The sequence below is a fragment of the Anabrus simplex genome, chromosome 12 (genome assembly GCF_040414725.1).
Source record: "Anabrus simplex isolate iqAnaSimp1 chromosome 12, ASM4041472v1, whole genome shotgun sequence".
Classification (NCBI taxonomy): Eukaryota; Metazoa; Arthropoda; class Insecta; order Orthoptera; family Tettigoniidae; genus Anabrus; species Anabrus simplex.
In genome coordinates this window covers 6,120,964-6,139,842 of record NC_090276.1, presented here as the reverse complement: position 1 = coordinate 6,139,842, position 18,879 = coordinate 6,120,964, and the positions used below count along the sequence as shown (strand labels likewise).

General features: G+C 40.1%; 1 pseudogene; it reads left to right on the top strand.

Moving 5' to 3' along the window:
• Positions 1-10,427: 10,427 nt before the first annotated feature.
• LOC136884594 (5S ribosomal RNA) lies at positions 10,428-10,541 on the top strand (annotated as a pseudogene).
• Positions 10,542-18,879: the final 8,338 nt, after the last annotated feature.

Genomic DNA, 18,879 nt, shown 5'->3' with positions numbered 1-18,879 from the left:
CCTCTACCAGATAGCCCTCACACAGCTTTCTTACGTTGGTGCGACGTTCTGAAATGTGAACTCGGCCCTTCTGCCGCTTTCCTAATCGCAGGTCCTCGTTGATTATGGTGTTAACTGTTTTAACAGATATCACCAGCTTACGTGCGATAGTCCTTTGTGGAGCAGGGTTACCACCTGAGACAATGACCTTCACTTTCCTCATCATGTCTGGTGTACGACTCGTGGCTGGTTATGGATTTGCCTGTTTTTTCCTCTCTGGAATTAAGCCCCGTCGGACTTTGCCTTTTTCTATTCAGTACAGTACTGATCCCGTTCTTTGTTATCAAGAAATCACGCTTCTTGCACATTCCTTGGATTGCAGAATAGCTATAGTTAGCATCGGAAAGGGCTGTTCATTAGCGCTCCCGCTAAAGGTTAATACGCTTCGGCATCGTTGCAGCTCTACACACACGTTCTCATCATCACTCCCCGTTTTGACGTGCTCAAGTTGATAACAGCGCCGCGAACGGCCTTCAAAGTCGTCTCCAGAGATCTCGAACGACCTCCTGTAATTTTGTTATCATATGCACGTTGGGTGCACTTTCTGCATTGAAGTTGGTTTTAAACATCCCGAGACAACTAAATGTTATAATTCTCATATTTTGGCCCGTATTGAAATGTACAATGAAGTCAAATAAATAATAAAGTTTAATTATTCCACCTATTCAATACATAAAAAGAGATGTTAATAAAGAAGTTAAATCTGTAAATAAAACTATAGGGACATGTTTCGCCCTTTAGTTAAGGGGATCTTCAGTCTAATCTCAATCTGAAAGTTAATTAATCAGGTACCTGATTGTAATTAAATTACATATGAATATGAAGATGATGTTGGAAATATGTTTCAAATGGTATATTTATGAATATCCTTGTTTAAAAATTGGTAACAAATTGTATAAATAAATAAATAAATAAATAAATAAATAAATAAATAAATAAATAAATAAATGACTATTTGTATATTAGACTTTATTAAGGTTTCATTTTAAGAATATCAAAACTATTGTCAACCATTTCGCTCACCATTTGAAACATATTTCCAACATCATCTTTATATTCATATGTAATTTAATTACAATCAGGTACCTGATTAATTAATATTCAGATTGAGATTAGGCTGAAGATGCTCTTAACTAAAGGGCGAAACATGTCCCTATAGTTTTATTTACAGATTTAATTTCTTTATTAACATCTCTTTTTATGGATTGAATAGGTGGAATAATTAAAATTTATTATTTCTTTGACTTCATCCCGAGACAATCCAGACAGTATCGTTCAATGCCTGCTTCAATGGTGCCGAGAGAGGCGGTTAGACTAACAGTTGTGTGTATTGACTGCGCGGTTCGAATGGCGTTGCTGTGAGCTTGCATTGAGATGTTAGGTTTGAGTTAGAGTAAGAAGACCTGTAGTTGAATTAATTACAGTCGAAACCGTTTATAACGAATCCTATAATTCGCACGGTTTCACTTCTAAATTGACGTTTTGCAAAACAAATTGGCATCGCCTTACCTCTGTTGCTAGCGCCTACTGCCGCGAGAACAGCTGATGCAATACAACCGCGGTAAACAGCCCTCGTAAAATGCAATACTCTACTCAGAAAAGCTAAAGAATCAGGATTGAAAATAATTTCACAAAAACTACACTTACTAACAACATCAAACACTAAAAAGAATACATTATTGGGAATAAAAGAGAATGAGGAAATAACACATCACTCACCGCTAGTGGCTGGCACAGGAAGGATGTTATGGCCTACAAAGGGAACACTGCACTGATCTTTGAGTCACTTGTCTTTCGCGAACTACACTGAGATGAACTTAGTACATCAACCAATACACGAATGTAAATAAAACTACAGCTATTTTTGTACACTGAACTACAAAATCTGTATTTTACTAAATTATGCTATGCTAAATTGTAAACTACGCTATACTGTACTGTACTAGAGAGATAAACCACGAACCTACTACGCTGGCGTAGCAGGGGGAGAGGTGATACTCCCACGTGGCGCGTCCCAGCTGGCGGATAGGGGGATCCTAACCGGCTTGCCGACGGACTTGAGGGAAATAAAATACCTTTCGCGGACCAAACTCACTACCTCCTGCGGGTGGAGGACGCACATGTAGAATACACCCGCGGTATCTCCTGCCTGTCGTAAGAGGCGACTAAAAGGGGCGACCAAGGGATGATTGAATTAGAACCATGAAACTACTTTTGATTCGTACCATCATGCGGGGAACACTCTGGGTTGCCTGTCCTTGCGAGTAGTACCACTATATTAGGTACGAAATAGGTTTGTGATTTGTAGCAGTAAAGAGGCTGGCCTGGGGGTTTCCAGTACCCGTGCGTTGTACCCATGTGAGCACCACCGCGGGTCTGGGCGTAGCCTATGATTGGTGCCCACTACGTGAGGAACACCACGGGATTACCGGCGCCCGTGATTATTACTCCTAGGTGAGGAGCCTCATCGGTTTGCGTTAGCTGTGAGTGGCGCCATTGTGTGAGAATCACCATAGGTCTGCGTTACCTGTACGAAGTACAATACTTGAGAGTAGTACCATCTTGTGTGGAACACCGTGAGTCTTCGCTACTTTTGATTATTACCCCAACATGACAAATACCATGGTTCTACTTTACTCGCGACATGTACCATTCTGTGGGGCCTTAGACATGGATTTAACACTCCCTTAGACATCAAGCATCATTGTGCTTTATAAGTGGTCCCTTGGTCAGTAATACTATTATTTACTAACTTTTTTGAGTCTGATCCACTGTTTTTTGTTGGGTTCCTGTCTATCCATTCATTCTTCATGGCATTTTTTATTTTATTTTGCTCAGTGGATGAATTTGTACTTTTTGTTATTTCATTTCGTACCATTAGGGGCCGATGACCTCGAAGTTAGTCCCGTTTAAACAACAAGCATCATCATCATCATCATCATCATCATCAAGAGAGATAAAGACTGATATGAAAAACATTAATTACTGAAGAAAAATGCAAAAGATCGCGAACTGTACCAAATACCATATCCGTTGAGCGAGATACGTTAACCACGCGGTGAATGTAAATATTAGAGTTGGCAACTAGATTTCGAGATCCCACTCTGCCGATATAAGTCGCTATGAATGGCAGCGTAGGATTGATGTTTCAGCGCACAACCAGCAGACAGAGTCAAAATCGGCCCAAAAGTCAATTTAGAAGTAAAGTAGTGCGAAGTACGTGTATGTTGGAACCTCTCCAGTTCCACCAAAAGCTGTCATAAATAGCCTAGGCGTCACTGAAGAGTCGTACTAGGGGAAATGAGGAATTTCCTGTTGCTTTCCACAGTGAGCCAAAGGTTGCTATTGCATATCAGTCTGCCACTCCCACTGAAATGCCTGCACCAACCGACCCTGTGAGCGATATTTTCACACCATTCATAACAGGGACTGACTGCATAAGGAATGGTATTACTTTCATATTGTGAAAGCCAAGACTGAGACAGGTGAAAGAAAGTAATAAATTTATTCTATCCCATACCGGAAGACTTAGTGCACTGTAAACACTACATCTCGTCAGCAAAGACATGTGCGGAGTATAGATAGCGATATATGCCTTGAGGGAGACTGAAGTCTAAGAACAATTTTCTTTTTTTATAAGCATCTCGGGAACTAAATGGATCAGCAGAAAAGGCAAAGTAACAGCTACGGAAAACAATTCCAATATCTCTAGACAGCTGAATGCTTAGCTATAAAGTGAACTGGTTAACGTGGAAATCCTTGAATAGGTACAGATCAGGTGTGGGCAGATCCAAAGTGACCTTACGAGATGGCCCTCACTTGTTGCTGCCTATGTACAACTCTCCGCCCTCTTTAGAGAGCACGTAGCTTCCAGGCCACATCCTTACCCACTTCCATTCACCATCATTCATTCCATCTTTATTCGCTCCTCAACTGAGGCTGGCATCTGGCCGTAAACACGCGGCATGTCGTTTCATGTCACCTCATCCTCGAACCTGTATCAAGGAAACTGGACTAATGGCTAGACATACACACAGTGTAAAGTACATATAAAAAATAATCAGCAATGGAGTGCGGGGAACACTTTCGTTACCCCAGCTAAATAAAAATAAAAATAATACAAAATTAAACAATCACAAACTGGTATTTGCGGCACCATCATAACAGAAGTTACAGCAAATTTTAAACAATGTCACCCGGTGACGCATCGTAGTCGTGCATTCTAACAGAAATATACTGGGACTTGTTTGTTTTTTAATATAAAATCCTAAGCTAAATTGGGTGACCAAAATTTACCCGATATTACACAGTTTCACAAGCTTACTGAGTATAGGTACGACGAATAACCGTGTTATGTTCACGAAGAATGCCACAAAAGTCTCGTAAACTTCACCTATAATAAGAAAACAACACTGCAAAAATTCAGAGTCCCTACCACCATTACAGACAAACTCACGGGTGCACAGCAACAAAATACAAAATTCTTGTACTTCGCACTTTGTTCTGTGTTCAAGATGGGAAAACTAAATATTTTCCCGATTGTGTTTAAAAAATTCCTCTACTTGTGCCATCTATGAATAATCCCCCAAAATGTAAACATGCCGAAATCCAACAATAAAATCTATCCTTTAATTACAATTGATGTCATAAAATGGCTCTATGTCGTATTGGCAAGGCGATGTGCAAGTGGCATGGTGCTGAACACTTCGAGTGTTAACTGGTACAACTAATGTACCTTAGCCAAGCTAGCTGGTCTGTCGCCGTAAGACGCTGCGCTGTGTTGTTCACCCTGTATGAACTTATTTCACTAAAATTGGCAAAAATAACCAAATCAATAAAAATGGCTGAAACATGCAATTATATGCAACATAAAATTGCTTTAAATGGGGTCATGGACGTAAAATTAAGTTATTTTTCAGATTTCAGGCAAAATGAGCTCATCGGGTGACTTGGCCGTATGGTTAAGGGGGCGCATTTGTGAGCTTGCGTCCGGGAGATAGTGGATTCGACCCCAAGTACCATGGCTGAAAGAAGTTGATCAGGATCTTTAAAAAATGTGGCATTGAGGAGGGGGATATCACAAACAGAATAGTGTTCAGAAGGAAAATTACGGAGACTCGCGGAGTTTCCGCCTTCCTCTGTGAAGCAGACTTCTCTCAAATAAAAATTCTTCATCTTCTTCATCTTCTTCTTCAAGTGCAATATGCGATCCCCTAGACGTTTGCGATCACCCTGAAGAAAGCACCTCCTTTCTTTAGCTAAGTTCAAAAGTTGTTGGGTTTTATTGATGCAAGTCCAGTTTTTATGTTTTGGAGACATGTTGATTTCGTACTCTCTTTTAAGACTAAGACTGTGTAACTGAACGCGTTACTTTGTGTTAGGCCCCATTATTGTATTACCAATACATAACGACATCGCTGATGTTCATCTGAAACGTCTGAGGTCCCGAAATTCACCAATAAGAACTGCAATAGAACTGAAGAATATCAACTTCAATATTACTAAGGAATGGCAGGGAAGACAAGATACTAAGCCTGAGTCAACTTTGCCACACATAGGAGCGTCACTGCCACCTAAATGTGAGCTTCCTCGGAAAACCTGGTCGACTCTGAACAGGATACGATAGGGCCATGGTAACTGCGCAGATTTCCACTACAATTGGAACTGCGACTGTGGTGCCTCCAAGCAGACCATCCTGCACATTATCAGCGAATGTCCAAAAAGCAAGTACAGTGGCGAGCTTCCAGAGACAGTTAGCGATATAAATAAATCCTGCCTGCTGTCATTTCTTGATGGATACCGTAGTTTTGCATCCATCTCTTAGCACAAGCCAGAGTAAAGTGTAGCTTCCACCGAAGTCCCAGTCAAAACTCATGACTGTGACAATATGGAAGCTGCTGGGGTATGGGTGGTGCTGAGTAATGACACTCGGAGCACAAATAGTGTCTGAGTGTTATGAAAGGTGCTGCTCATAGAGTCAGTCGTGCTGCAATAGTACTTTCTGACCCAGTCAGGAAAGCAATGGCAAACTACCTCACTCCTCATCTTGCCTAGTACGCCTCATTTTGGTGCTGCCATTGCTTTTTGGAGTTTCCTTATAACCGCATAACCTTTGGTGGTGCTATTTGAGGATCCAAGCAGCCTCTGGGCTGATGACCTAACAGACAGACAGACATAAATATATAGTTTGTTCTTCGAAATCATTGTGCGTTGTATCTGTAAAGCCATACGCTAAAAATAAATAAATGTTTAGTAGTGTAATAATAAATTGTACTGTACCCTGTGAACATTGTAATTGGGCGAAAGCTTGTTATGTTCATCATTCAATAAATAAATATCATGAACTTGGTTTTTGTGATACTGATGTTTAGAGCATATCTTAATCTACTGAAATGTGTTCTACTGAACAGTCCTTGAAGATCTTAAATGGTGTCACATATAATGAAAATTAACAAGCTAAAGATGAAACAGTCCTGCCTTAATTTGTGCTTAACTTAGTAGAAACTGTATTTCCCTCAAGCATTAAATGCACAGTGTATCTGATAAGCAACATAGTTCACTTCACTGTACATCTCAGCTGGAACTTACTGTAAACACTAGTGTATATATTCTTACTTTACTATCGAGTACTTACGATCGTTCACAGCTGGCAGAGCAATCGTGATAGAATCGAGTTTTCTCTGTCCCACATCGACGGTCTGACGTCTGTATTCATACTAAAAGTTCTCACGTGGAAGTCGTTATTCGTTTTATACCTTCTGCTGAAATGTGTTCTGTACAGATTGCAAAGGGTTTACCAGAGTGAAATGTGTTGTTGCATTTGTGCTGACCTATTCCATTAGTCTGAAGGAAGGTCAGGAACCACTTATTTCAAGCCTGTTATTTCAATCATGGAAGTTTTAGAAGTCACCTTTATGGTATCAATTCAGTAGACACTCGATACTGTACATGTGATGGCAAGTCGATTCAGGACCTAAACCATCTGTTTTCTTAATGTGCCCATTACCACAAGCATCAAAATGTGTTGGTTAAATCTCTGGTCCACATTAAACAACAGCTACCATGTAGCATAAGTACATTACTGGTGACTAAAGAAAAAAGGCATATACCATCATTAACAACTATAGGTAACTCCTCTGCAAATTTGAATAACTTTGTATTCATCTTTATATAACATAATGTGAAAATTATGCACTATATATGTAATTTTTTTATTTTTTATTTTCCGTGATATGTCAATGAATTGTAAAGTCCAAACAGCATTTTGTAATATCTACAGTAGATGGAGGAAAGCAACGGGAAACTACCTCACTCCTCATTTCCCTAGTACGCCTCTCCAGTGACGCCTAGACTATTTATGACAGCTGTTGGCGGAGCTGCAGAGGATCAAACCAACCTTCGGGCTGAATACGCAACACATACAGTAGATGGCTGTTCGGTGTGACATACTTAAAGCCAATTTTTTAATAATCTTCTGTTATTTATGCTACACTGCCTACCCAGGCGTACAGAGGGGAAAGAGTATATATGACAATCGTTGACATTTCCTGCAGCAGAAATGGTCAGACTGCCTATTGGATAGATCGCAATGTTTATTTCTGAGAAAATTTAAATTAATCAACTGAATGAAAAGTTAATTCCTTTTTATTAGACTGATTTTTTCTGTGCTAATGTTAATTTTTTAAAACATATTTGTGTACTTGTATCGGATTAGAACTGTTTGACCATAATTTTTATTAAGAATGAGTTAGCAGTGAGTGAAGATAGTTGTGCAAAAAGATGTGTTATATCTTAAGTGTTAAATGCAAGATGTACCTAGTGAGCTAATTTTTAAAAAAGTCTTAAAATTTTTTCCTGCTTTAGCCTATAGACAATAAATCCTAACCGTCGCAATGCTCTAATTTTAAATATATAAAAAAATCTAATACTTAGGTGAAGTAATACCAGTAACAGCGGTAGAGAAGGTGGAGGAAAAGGAGAACATGAAGTCACGAATTCAAAATATGGGAAAAAGCTTGTCACGTAACGATGAATACTAAAAGTCAGTGTCCAGGAATGCTAAATTGCCACTTTGACAAGAAATGGGAATAAGTTGAGTGTTCTAAATCGTTGTGTCCTCCAGAACTTAGAAACTCTGTCGCAGAATACGCGGGAGCTAGTTCACGAGATGGACAACAGATGAGAGAAGAATACTGGAAATGGCTAGAACTTCATTTTACAAGTTTGCTCGCATAGCTCTCTCTCTCACTAGACCTCTCAATTGAGTCACTGGAAAAGAAAACTGTAATCCTTCCAGCGGCTTCGTATGCAACAAAGTGTTTGAACACCTTCTCAGATAGAAGAATAATCAAAATAGAAAAGAGAATCCTAAGGGAAATTATGGGATCTATTTGTGAGAATGGCAGGAACAAAATGTATACATATGTACACAAAAAAGGGACTGCCTGACCGAGGCGGTAAAGACGTGCTCTGTTCGCCCGGAAGGACGTGGGTTCGAATCCCCGTCAGGAAACCGTAAAATTTAAGAAACGAGATTTCCACTTCCGGAGGTGCATATGGCGCTGAGGTTCACTCAGCCTACAGCAGAAATGAGTACCAGGTTAATTCCTGGGGACAAAGACGGCCGGGCGTAAAGCTAACCACTCTACCCCATCACGTGCCGAGGTTAACAATGGTGGAAGCCTTTACCTTCCACTCCTCCAAGGGCCTGCATGGCCTGTACGGAGGTGACTTTGTCTTTTGTCTTCTTTATGTACACAAAAAAGATCTAAGCCAGCATATTTTGAAAGAAGCCGAAGAAGATTTGGAACTACTCAAGATTTTAAAAAGTAAACGGAAAAGAATTTAGGAAAGCAATGTTTGACGGTAAATATCCAGAGAAAGCCAAGAAGATATCAGGCAGTAGATGGAGGGAAAGAAGAGAACGACACCGAGAAAGAATGAATTTTCGGAAAGATTGTCTAATCGGATCAATGAATGAATTATAATATAAAGTGGTCTTGGCGGGGCACGGAATTGCAGTCTTGTTTTCTTTCATTACACTGGAATGATTCATTGCAATGAAGTGACGTGTGTGTGAAGTGAGGCGAGACTAACAAGTGTTATCAGCTGACGATAAAATGTGTTTGTTACCGACCACTGTGCTAGCGGCTAATCAAGGTGCAGCAAAGCTCACAGTTGCGATCAACAGTATTCTGTAAGAAGGAAGTCAGAGCAACTTTGTCTTACCGGAGTGAAATCTGGGTGGACTCACGATATCTTACTCATAAGACATGAATGTAGCGAGAATGATTACGGGCACAAGCAGGTGGGAACAATGGCAGGAGGGTACTCGAAATGAGGAGATAAACGATTAGTTAGCAATGAACTCGACGGATGAAGCTGTACGTATAAACCGGCTTCGGTGGTGGGATCATGTGAGGCGAATGGAGGAGGATAGATTACCGAGGAAAATAATGGACTCTGTCATAGAGGGTAAGATAAGTAGAGGGAGATCACGAAGACGATGGTTAGACTCAGTTTCTAACGATTTAAATATGAGAGATATAGAACTAAAAGAGGCCACAGATCTAGTTACAAATAGCGGAGGTTCTTGGTAAATTCACAGAGGCTTGAAAATTGAACGTTGAAAGGCACAACAGTCTATAATGAAGATGTTTGAATATATGTATAATAATAATAATAATAATAATAATAATAATAATAATAATAATAATAATAATAATAATAATAATAAAATCAGCTGGTATTCGGGTAGTTCGTTCGAACCCCACTGTCGGCAACCCTGAAAATGGTTTTCCGTGGTTTCCCATTTTCACACCAGGCAAATGCTGGGACTGTACGTTAATAGAAGGCACGGAAGCTTCCTTACCACTCCTAGCTCTTTCATGTCCCATCGTCGCCATAAAACCCATCTGTGTCGGTGCGACGTCAAGTCAATTGTAAAATAATCTTCTTAGTCGCCGGTGTGTGGTGGTGGTGAATGAAGTACGGGGAGGGTGAAACCCAGTGCCGGCACATAGCCTACTCGTGTCGAATAAAACCAAGAGTTCTGTTCAAGTCTTAACGCGTTCCCATCCGACAAACGAATCACCATCAACTGCGTCATCAACTCACTCCATATGAGCACTGCTTGGAATTGAACTCAGGGTCTTGGCACGCAATCTAGAGATTATAAATTATATACCACCATCTCTCCTACCCTGCCGGCCTACATACTGATGGTCATTTTTTCTTTCCACCAACTGAAGTGAAACCAGCTGACAACGCTGGGGTGAGTGGCTCAGACGGTTGAGGCGCTAGCCTTCTGACCCCAACTTGGTAGGTTCGATCCTGGCTCAGTCCGGTGGTATTTGAAGGTGCTCAAATACGTCAGCCCCATGTCGGTAGCCAACGGCCATACCATGTTGAATACGCCGGTTCTTGTCCGATCACCGCAGTTAACCAATATTGGTCGTGGTCAGTACTTGAATGGGTGACCGCTTGGGAACGTGCCGTTGACTCAATTCCCTTTGGGGGCTGCCTGGCCGAGGCGGTAAAGGCGTGCTCGGTTCGTCCGGAAGGACGTGGGTTCGAATCCCCGTCAGGAAGTCGTAAAATTTAAGAAACGAGATGGCCCTGAGGTTCACTCAGCCTACACCAAAATGAGTAGCAGGTTAATTCCTGGGGGCAAAGGCGGCCGGGCGTAGAGCTAACCACTCTATCCCATCACGTGCCGAGGTTGACAATGGTGGAAGCCTTTACCTTCCACCCCTCCAAGGGCCTTCATGCCCTGTACGGACGTGACTTTTTTTGCATGTAGGTAGATTTACTGGCACGTAAAAGAACTCCTCCGGGACTAAATTCCGGCACCTCGGCGTCTCCGAAAACCGTAAAAGTAGCTTGTGGGGCGTAAAGCCAATGGCATTATTAGACTTAGAGACCTCGGGCAGGTGAGTTATAAAGAAAAATGAAAAAAGAATTCTGGTGCGGACAAATTTAACATCAGTTTATCATCTAATTGGCCTATTTGTGCTTTAATTAAATCCTCTTTTACTAGTGTTCGCTTTCTCTTAGGGAATTCACTGCGAAATTATATACGTAAATGTCACTTTGTATGTTCGTCAACAAATTATTAAGACAAACAATATTTGGCTTGGAGGAATGGACAATGCTGTTCGAGGGAAATTACTCATTCAAACCTGTAGTTGTTGTTGAAGGCGTCTTCACAGCCCATATATCCGGCGGAAACTCAAAATTTATGGTTGTGTACGTCTCCAGAAGGTAATCACAGAATTGCAGGACTCTTGCTGAGTCATTCGGTTGTATCCACATCAATTTATATGTAAGGCAATTGTGCACATAATCTTTTTGGGCGACGCGAAGATGAGAAACTGATAGGATTGGAAAGCCGCAGGCCGTGGCCTTCATTAACGCACACTCCACCATTTGCCTGGTATGAAAGTGGTAACTCATGGAAAAACATCTTCAGGGTTGCGGACGATGGGATTCGAACCCCACCATCTCCCGAGTGTAAGCTCACAGCTACGTGACTCTAACCTCACGGCCAAGTCGCTCCCTCGTCCGCATCATCTGGTGATAAACATGGAAGTGCAAGGAATTACGTAAGAGATTATCCTATTTGCGAATTCTTACTGCGGTATTCTGCAATCAAATGGAACTTTTGATCTTCTTTTTATTCCTGCTTTTTGCTTTACGTTGCACTGACACAGTCATGTCTTATGGCGACGATGGGACAGGGAAGAAAGTGGTCGTGGCGGTAATTAAGGTACAGCCTGGTGTAAAAGTGGGAAATCACGGAAAACCATTTTCAGGGATGCCGACAGTGGGGTTCGAACCCACTATCTCCCGGATGCGAGCTCACAGCTAGGTTAGAAACGTTAACCTTTGAGCTGCTTTGAGGAGAAAGCACGAATTACTCCTTTTACACCTTTCTTTTTTCCGATATCTTCATTTTGTGCCTACTCCTACCACTACTCTTACACCTTCATCTCATTCACACAATATACATAACATTTGTTGAGCGCCAGTTGATATAACAAAACAACAAAATTCGGTAGAGCATGCCTCTTATATCAATTATCTCAAGGCGTGATGTGATAAACTCACACATCTGGCAATATACAGGAATATGGATCAGGACAATGGTAGATGACGGTTGCATTTCCATATTGAGGATTGTGCTTAAAAATAGAATAACTTATTATTATGAAAAGAGAACTGAATTTATGACTATACTTTACGTCACAATGAACTCGCATTGGCGTACTCTAATTTAACAAAAATAATATATATATTCAGTAAGACTTGTTGTTACAATCAAAAAGAAAATTTAATCTAAACAAAGAAAGCTATTGGCATGAACTTGAAGTGAAATATGATATCGCCGCTGGTCACATTCTTCTTCATGTTATTAATGCATAACATGTCTGATGCTGTGATTATCTGATGTCTGCACACACCGTTGTTTAACTTGAAATTCCTGGAAAAACCAATGAGCTAAAGTCGGGAGCCGTCTGCTGTTATCTTCTTATGTAACCTGGAGTTGACCTACATTCCCTGTACGAGTGGAGTAAGCTCCAATGTAGTTACGTCCACTCAATAGATTGTAAGAACTTGGAAAATATTATTGAAACACCTTGTGAAGTCCATCTTCACAAGTAGATGATGTTTCATTATCAGCACAGTACCAGTCTCTACTCGGATCCAACCACCACTCTTCGATGATTCCAAGACCTCTTCAAACACACCTCTTAGCACTGCTTCCTTCACTTCTTAGACCACTGACCATCACTCTTCCTTCTTCTCACCACTGTTGCACCGACTTTTATAACCTCGTGATGACCACTCATCTCCCTACTCTCTGGTCATCCCTTCCACCTCAACATACGGTAGCTGGCGAATACAGACACTTGGTCGAAATCACGTGCCCACGCACTGATGTCATCAGTCATGTGTCGTATTAGCTTGCCCACGCGGACTACCGATGACTACCTTGCATGTGTCAGCGGAAAATCTACTTGCTCAATACATTCTCGGTTAAACACAGCATCGATTGCAAAATACTATGCCAGCTCATCTGGCCAGTGTTACAAGCCACAGCATGACTATTTGAAACCAACAAATCTCACTTATTAATATACAGAATAATTACAAACAAAATTCACTTAACCTATGATTAAATGAAATAATATCTGTGATACCTAATTATTACAGTCTAAATGATGAAAAACAGAATATAAAATCTAATGGATCGGGTTAATAATAATAATAATAATAATAATAATAATAATAATAATAATAATAATAATAATAAATACTGAATGGAATCTGTAACCTTGTTGTACGGTTACAATTTTCAAAAGGTGTTGTTACTCTTCCATTTTTCCTTCCGATTAGTGTTAAGCGAGAATGAATGGCCCGTTGTACTTCCTCTTAACACGATGATCACCATCCACCAGTAACACAGATTATCGGGCAGATTTTCTCACAATAGACTAGTAACTTAGATGATTCGGTTATTCTCTAGCAGAAATAGGTTAGAATGCAAACCAGGTTGATTATTAGTAGGGCCCGGAAGTTTATGCAGTAATAGGTTAGAATGCAAACTTACTGAAGCGAGTAACAAGTAGAGTCTACCTGCACGACGGTAGTGTTATGAGGTTTGCATAAACATTAGGTGTTCGGCTCATTAGAACCCTTAGTGTTTATGCAAACCTCATAACACTATCGTCGTGCAGGTAGACTCTACTTGTTACTCGCTTCAGTAAGTTTGCATTCTAACCTATTACTGCATAAACATCCAGGCCCTAGTTATTAGTAAGGTTTGGATGCTAAGGAAAAGTCATATTTCTTTCCTAAACTCATTTCACCCGAAATCTCAAAAATAACTGTAAATTGTGGGTCCCTGACCCCGTTTAAAGCAAGTTTATGTGGCATATAAATGCATATTTCAGCAATTTTTATTGTTTTGTTTATAATTTTATCTGTTTATATCCCGAACATTTTTGTTTAAATAGAGGCGTCGTTCTTAACAAGGTACATGTTATCTCCGTCGCCTTCCACATAGGCTTTCAACATACTGTACTAGATGTATTTTTCTTTCTTTTCCTGAAACTGATAGGTAACAAGTTTAGGAGACATTATTCTGGGAAAGGGATGTTGTACAAACGTACGCCAACAGATACCAGAAATCATGATAATAATTCATTTTTTGTATTTTAATTGTTTTTTAACAAAAACAGTGTGTGAAGTGCATCTCAGGGTTATGATAATGAATGTATAAAGGTTTGACGTATCTAATGTAGCTCTGTCAGTTTGCAGGATTAAATATGTCTGCTGTTTTATCGCTAAACACACTTACGTTCCTCGACATGGAAAGCAAAACTAAGACGCTTTTGATGTTTGGTTAGAACGCGTGTATCACCGAAAGTATTTAACTTACGATTATGTTCAACGTTTCAATTGACAGATAAGTGTGGAAAAACTCTGGGAAAAAGCTGAAGGATGACCTCTTCAAAATCACCATGTACTGCTAAGAAAACGGATATATGCCAGAGGATTTTGCAGAAAGCAAAGCAGTACTTCTGCACAAAAGAAAGGAGATTCAACAGAATGCTCCACCTACAGAATACTAAGCCTTGTTTCACATGCATTTTAAAAAACAAACTCAAAATGAAAATTGAGCTGAATCTAGATTATGATCATTTTGGGTTGAGGAAAGGATTAGGAATGAGAGAAGCTATTATAGCGCTTAAAACCATCTTGGAGAGAAGATTAGAGCTTAACAGAAATACATATATAGCTTTTGTAGACCTGGAGAAAGCTTTTGACAATGTTCAGTGGAAAAGACTGTACAAAATTATGAAGGATGTTCATTTGGAAAGTAATGAGAAAGTATGCAAGGTGAGGATCAGGAAAGGAGTAAGACAGGGGTGTTCCTTATCACCATTTCTATTTAATCTGTACATTGAAGAGACCATCAAAATTTTAAAATCACAAACACCTGACATTAAATTAAATGGAATAACTGTACATTGTATTAGATTTGCCGACGATATTGCACTTCTGACTGACAATGAGAACAACATGCTGAACAAATTAACATCCACCCTGAAAGATTTCCAATTTAATATTAATGTAAATAAAACTAATGTTATGGTTGTAAGCAAATCTAAAATGAAGCCAGCAGCACATCTCAGAATTGGAAATATTTTAATGAAACAGGTGGACAAGTTCTGATAATTAGGATTAGTTATTACGGATGATAACAGATGCAGGAAGCCTCCGTGGCTCAGACGGCAGCGCGTCGGCCTCTCACCGCTGGATACCGTGGTTCAAATCCCGGTCACTCCATGTGAGATTTCTGCTGGACAAAGCGGAGGCGGGACAGGTTTTTCTCCGGGTACTCCGGTTTTCCCTGTCATCTTTCATTCCAGCAACACTCTCCATTACCATTTCATAGCATTTATCACTCATTAATAAATCACCTTGGGAGTGGCGACCCCATTGTAATAACAGCCTATATATGTTTCATTCATTACATCCCTGACCCGGTGAATGACTGGAAAACAGGTTGTAGATTTTCATTTTCAACAGATGCAGAGTGGAAATAAAAGTAATAATTTCCCTGTGTAAGAAAGCCTTTGAGGAGAAGAAGCAGCTCTTAATTAGTAAATCCTTAGATACTGAACAAAAGAAATTGCTTATCAAAACGTTCATTTGGAGTGTGCTCCTATATGGTTGTGAAGCATGAACTCTCTTGAGGGAGGGCGTGAAACGGCTAGAGGCAGTGGAAATGCAGTTATGGAGGAAGATGACAAGAACTACCTGGATTGAGATAAAAACTAATGAAGCAGTGCTTAGAGAAATAAACACCCAGAGACATTTAACAACAAACGTAAAAATGAGAAAAACGTCAGTTTTTGGTCACATTCTCCGGCATAATGACTTCATAAAGAACTTGTTCGAAGGCAAGGTGATGGGAGAGAAAGGTAGAGAGAAGCCATGGAAGAAAATCGTTGAAGAGGTAGTTCAGATGAAGATTATGGAGAGATGAAAAGGATCGCAGAGAGAAGAGATCAATGGTTGTAGCGACAAGGCAAAGCCTTTAGATATTGATGATGATGATGACAGATAAAAGAGGAGGCTAACTGTTGCAAAAAAAAAGACAATCTGGAAGGTAGTTTTGATGAAATAAGTGACGTCACACACGCACTCTGTTACAAGATGGAGTTGTGTTGTCTCGCACGCTCAGGTTAGTTGTCGTTGTGAATACGTCATGGTCAGTTGTATAGAATAACAAATGTAACAATGGTGATTGGCCAATTTTAATAATCTAAAGAAATGAAAAGGCATTTGATTTTCTCAAGCATCAGGAATGTTGTGCCGAGCAACGATCCCAGGACATTGGAAAATTTATTTCCTGAACTTACCTTTACTCCCGAACTCTTAACGTATGTCTCATTTCTCATATCGCAGACCAATACTGCACATTCCTAGTGTACCAGGGTCTATTGAATAAAATGTATTATCCATTTAATATTTCTGTTTTATATTTGAATATAAGTCGACGAAAACGTCAGACCCGTGCGTTCGTTACAATAGCGAGAACCTTTTGCCGTGTTTAATACTTGCTGCCTATTCTGAAGTCATATTTAGCTAGCATATTTTGTACTTGTTGAGGTCATAAACTTCAGAACCCTACTTATCAGTAGAGCTCGGAAGTTCATGCATTTATTTTTGCTAAAATAGCACTTAACATTTTGGAAATAGTCAGTAAAATAATTAAAATAGGCATTTGTAATGACAAAGAATGGGCATTAACGTGAACGGTATCCCCTGTCTGTCGTAAGAGGAGGCGGCTAAAAGGGGGACCAAGGCCTCTCAACTTGGGAGTGTGGGTTGGCGACCACGGTTCCCCGAGCTGAGTCTTGCGTTGCTTCCACCTACTTGTGTCAGACTCCTTGCTCTTACCTTTCCTTTCTGACCTCACTTGGTCAACTCTTGTTCTTTTCCCATCCGACGGTATTAGGTTTGTGAGGCCCAGGGAATCATTTATGTTCACACTCTTCGTGGTCCTTCCGTTTCTTGTTCCGATATCTTCATTTTTCGAAGTGTCAGACCTCTTCCATTTTCTTTCTGATTAGTGTTAATACAAGATGCTTACCAACTTGTTCTTTCTCTTAAAACAATAATCACCACCAACACTTAATTTTACGTATCAAGGACGAGACCTGACTACCCTCTCGACCATTTGGCTTGTGGAATTTTCAGTAGAGATTTGTGTAATATGAGAATATCGTGTATGTGTTATTTTTTATCTAAGATAAAATAAATTTTTCTTTATTATTAATACGGTGCAATGGAATCATATATTGTTTTCTTTCCATTGATTCATTTTAATACATAAATAACAGCAGAAAATATCCATAACAACTTAATAGGGCAACGAAGGCGTTAAACTATCAGTTTACGGAAGCTAAAATAGGCAAAAAAAGGCAAAATAATAACTGGTCCTACCGTTCCCAAACGTACGGAAACATGTTTGTCTCTATGTTACACTTTCATTTATACCCAGAGTAAAAAGGCATTTTGCCTAACTTCAGGGCTATAGTTATCAAGAAATGTCGTCTAGCCCGCGCTTCCATAATGTAGGGAGAGTAACAGATTTTTTTTAGAGGTTCTAATGGGTGTCGTACCCTTAATGTTTATGCATATCTCATAGCTCAGCCGTTGTGCAGGCTAGCGTATACTCGCCACTGGTTTCACTATCTTGCATTCTAACCTACTATTACCTAAGAAACCGCGATCTAATGACTTCAGATAATGCTGCCAGTCCCTAATATAAGTCAAGAATGCGAGTTCTGATTTGTGACACCCTGTGTGTATTCCAATAAACTAAGTAAGTCTACGTTGCTGTCAAGTATGTTCACAGATATTCCACAGTTTATCACTCGCGGTGTTCCTGGAACCCGGGGCAGAGACGGACGTAACGAGGGCTTCGACCGGTTTTCTCTCGGTCGGTCTTGTGGGAACGGGAGTGAAGGTCGTCCCCTTGCGTACTGCGGGACAGGCTGACTACCAGGGGCTCTTCAGCTTGTGCGAATACGCAAGTTTCCTTGTGTGTAATGCGTCCCACGTACAATTCCGAGCGTTACACGCAGATGTACAGTAAGTTTGGTTTCATACCCTAGCACCTATAAATGATATCGTTAATGTATTATAATTGTATCGTTATAAACGTGAAGAATGAAAGTTATTTACGCACTAGGCACGAAAAGTAATATTTTAACTTACGAGTGAGACGCTTCGAAATGAGTAACGTGAACTTATTACTAGGGCTCAGTAGTTGAAGACCTATAATTCGCTTCAAATAACATACTTCGGCTAGTTGATCTTCCTCAAGGGAGGGCAGTTCGTGTTCAGTTTCAAAAAAGGGATTTCTGATCCACGAGTTTTTGTCAACCAGGGGTGGGAAATATGGTCTGAGTTTGGATACTACCAATTCCGAGACGTGTCACAATTACACTGGCTTGTAGTATTTTATCCGCTGCTAGCCTGTACTATCTATCGGCCAAGTTAAGATTTGCATATACTGTTTGTTATTTAAAAAAAACTATTTGCTTTACCTCGCACCGACACGGATGTGTCTTTTGACGTCGATGGGATAGGAAAGGCCTAGGAGTGGGAACGAAGCGGCCGTAGCCTTAATTAAGGTACAGCCTTGCAATGTGACCAGCACGATAAAAAAATAGTAAAATATGAATTTATATGCCTTATAAATTAAGGCTAAATATGCTCATAAATGTCCAGCTCATGTTTAATTTCGACAAATAACCT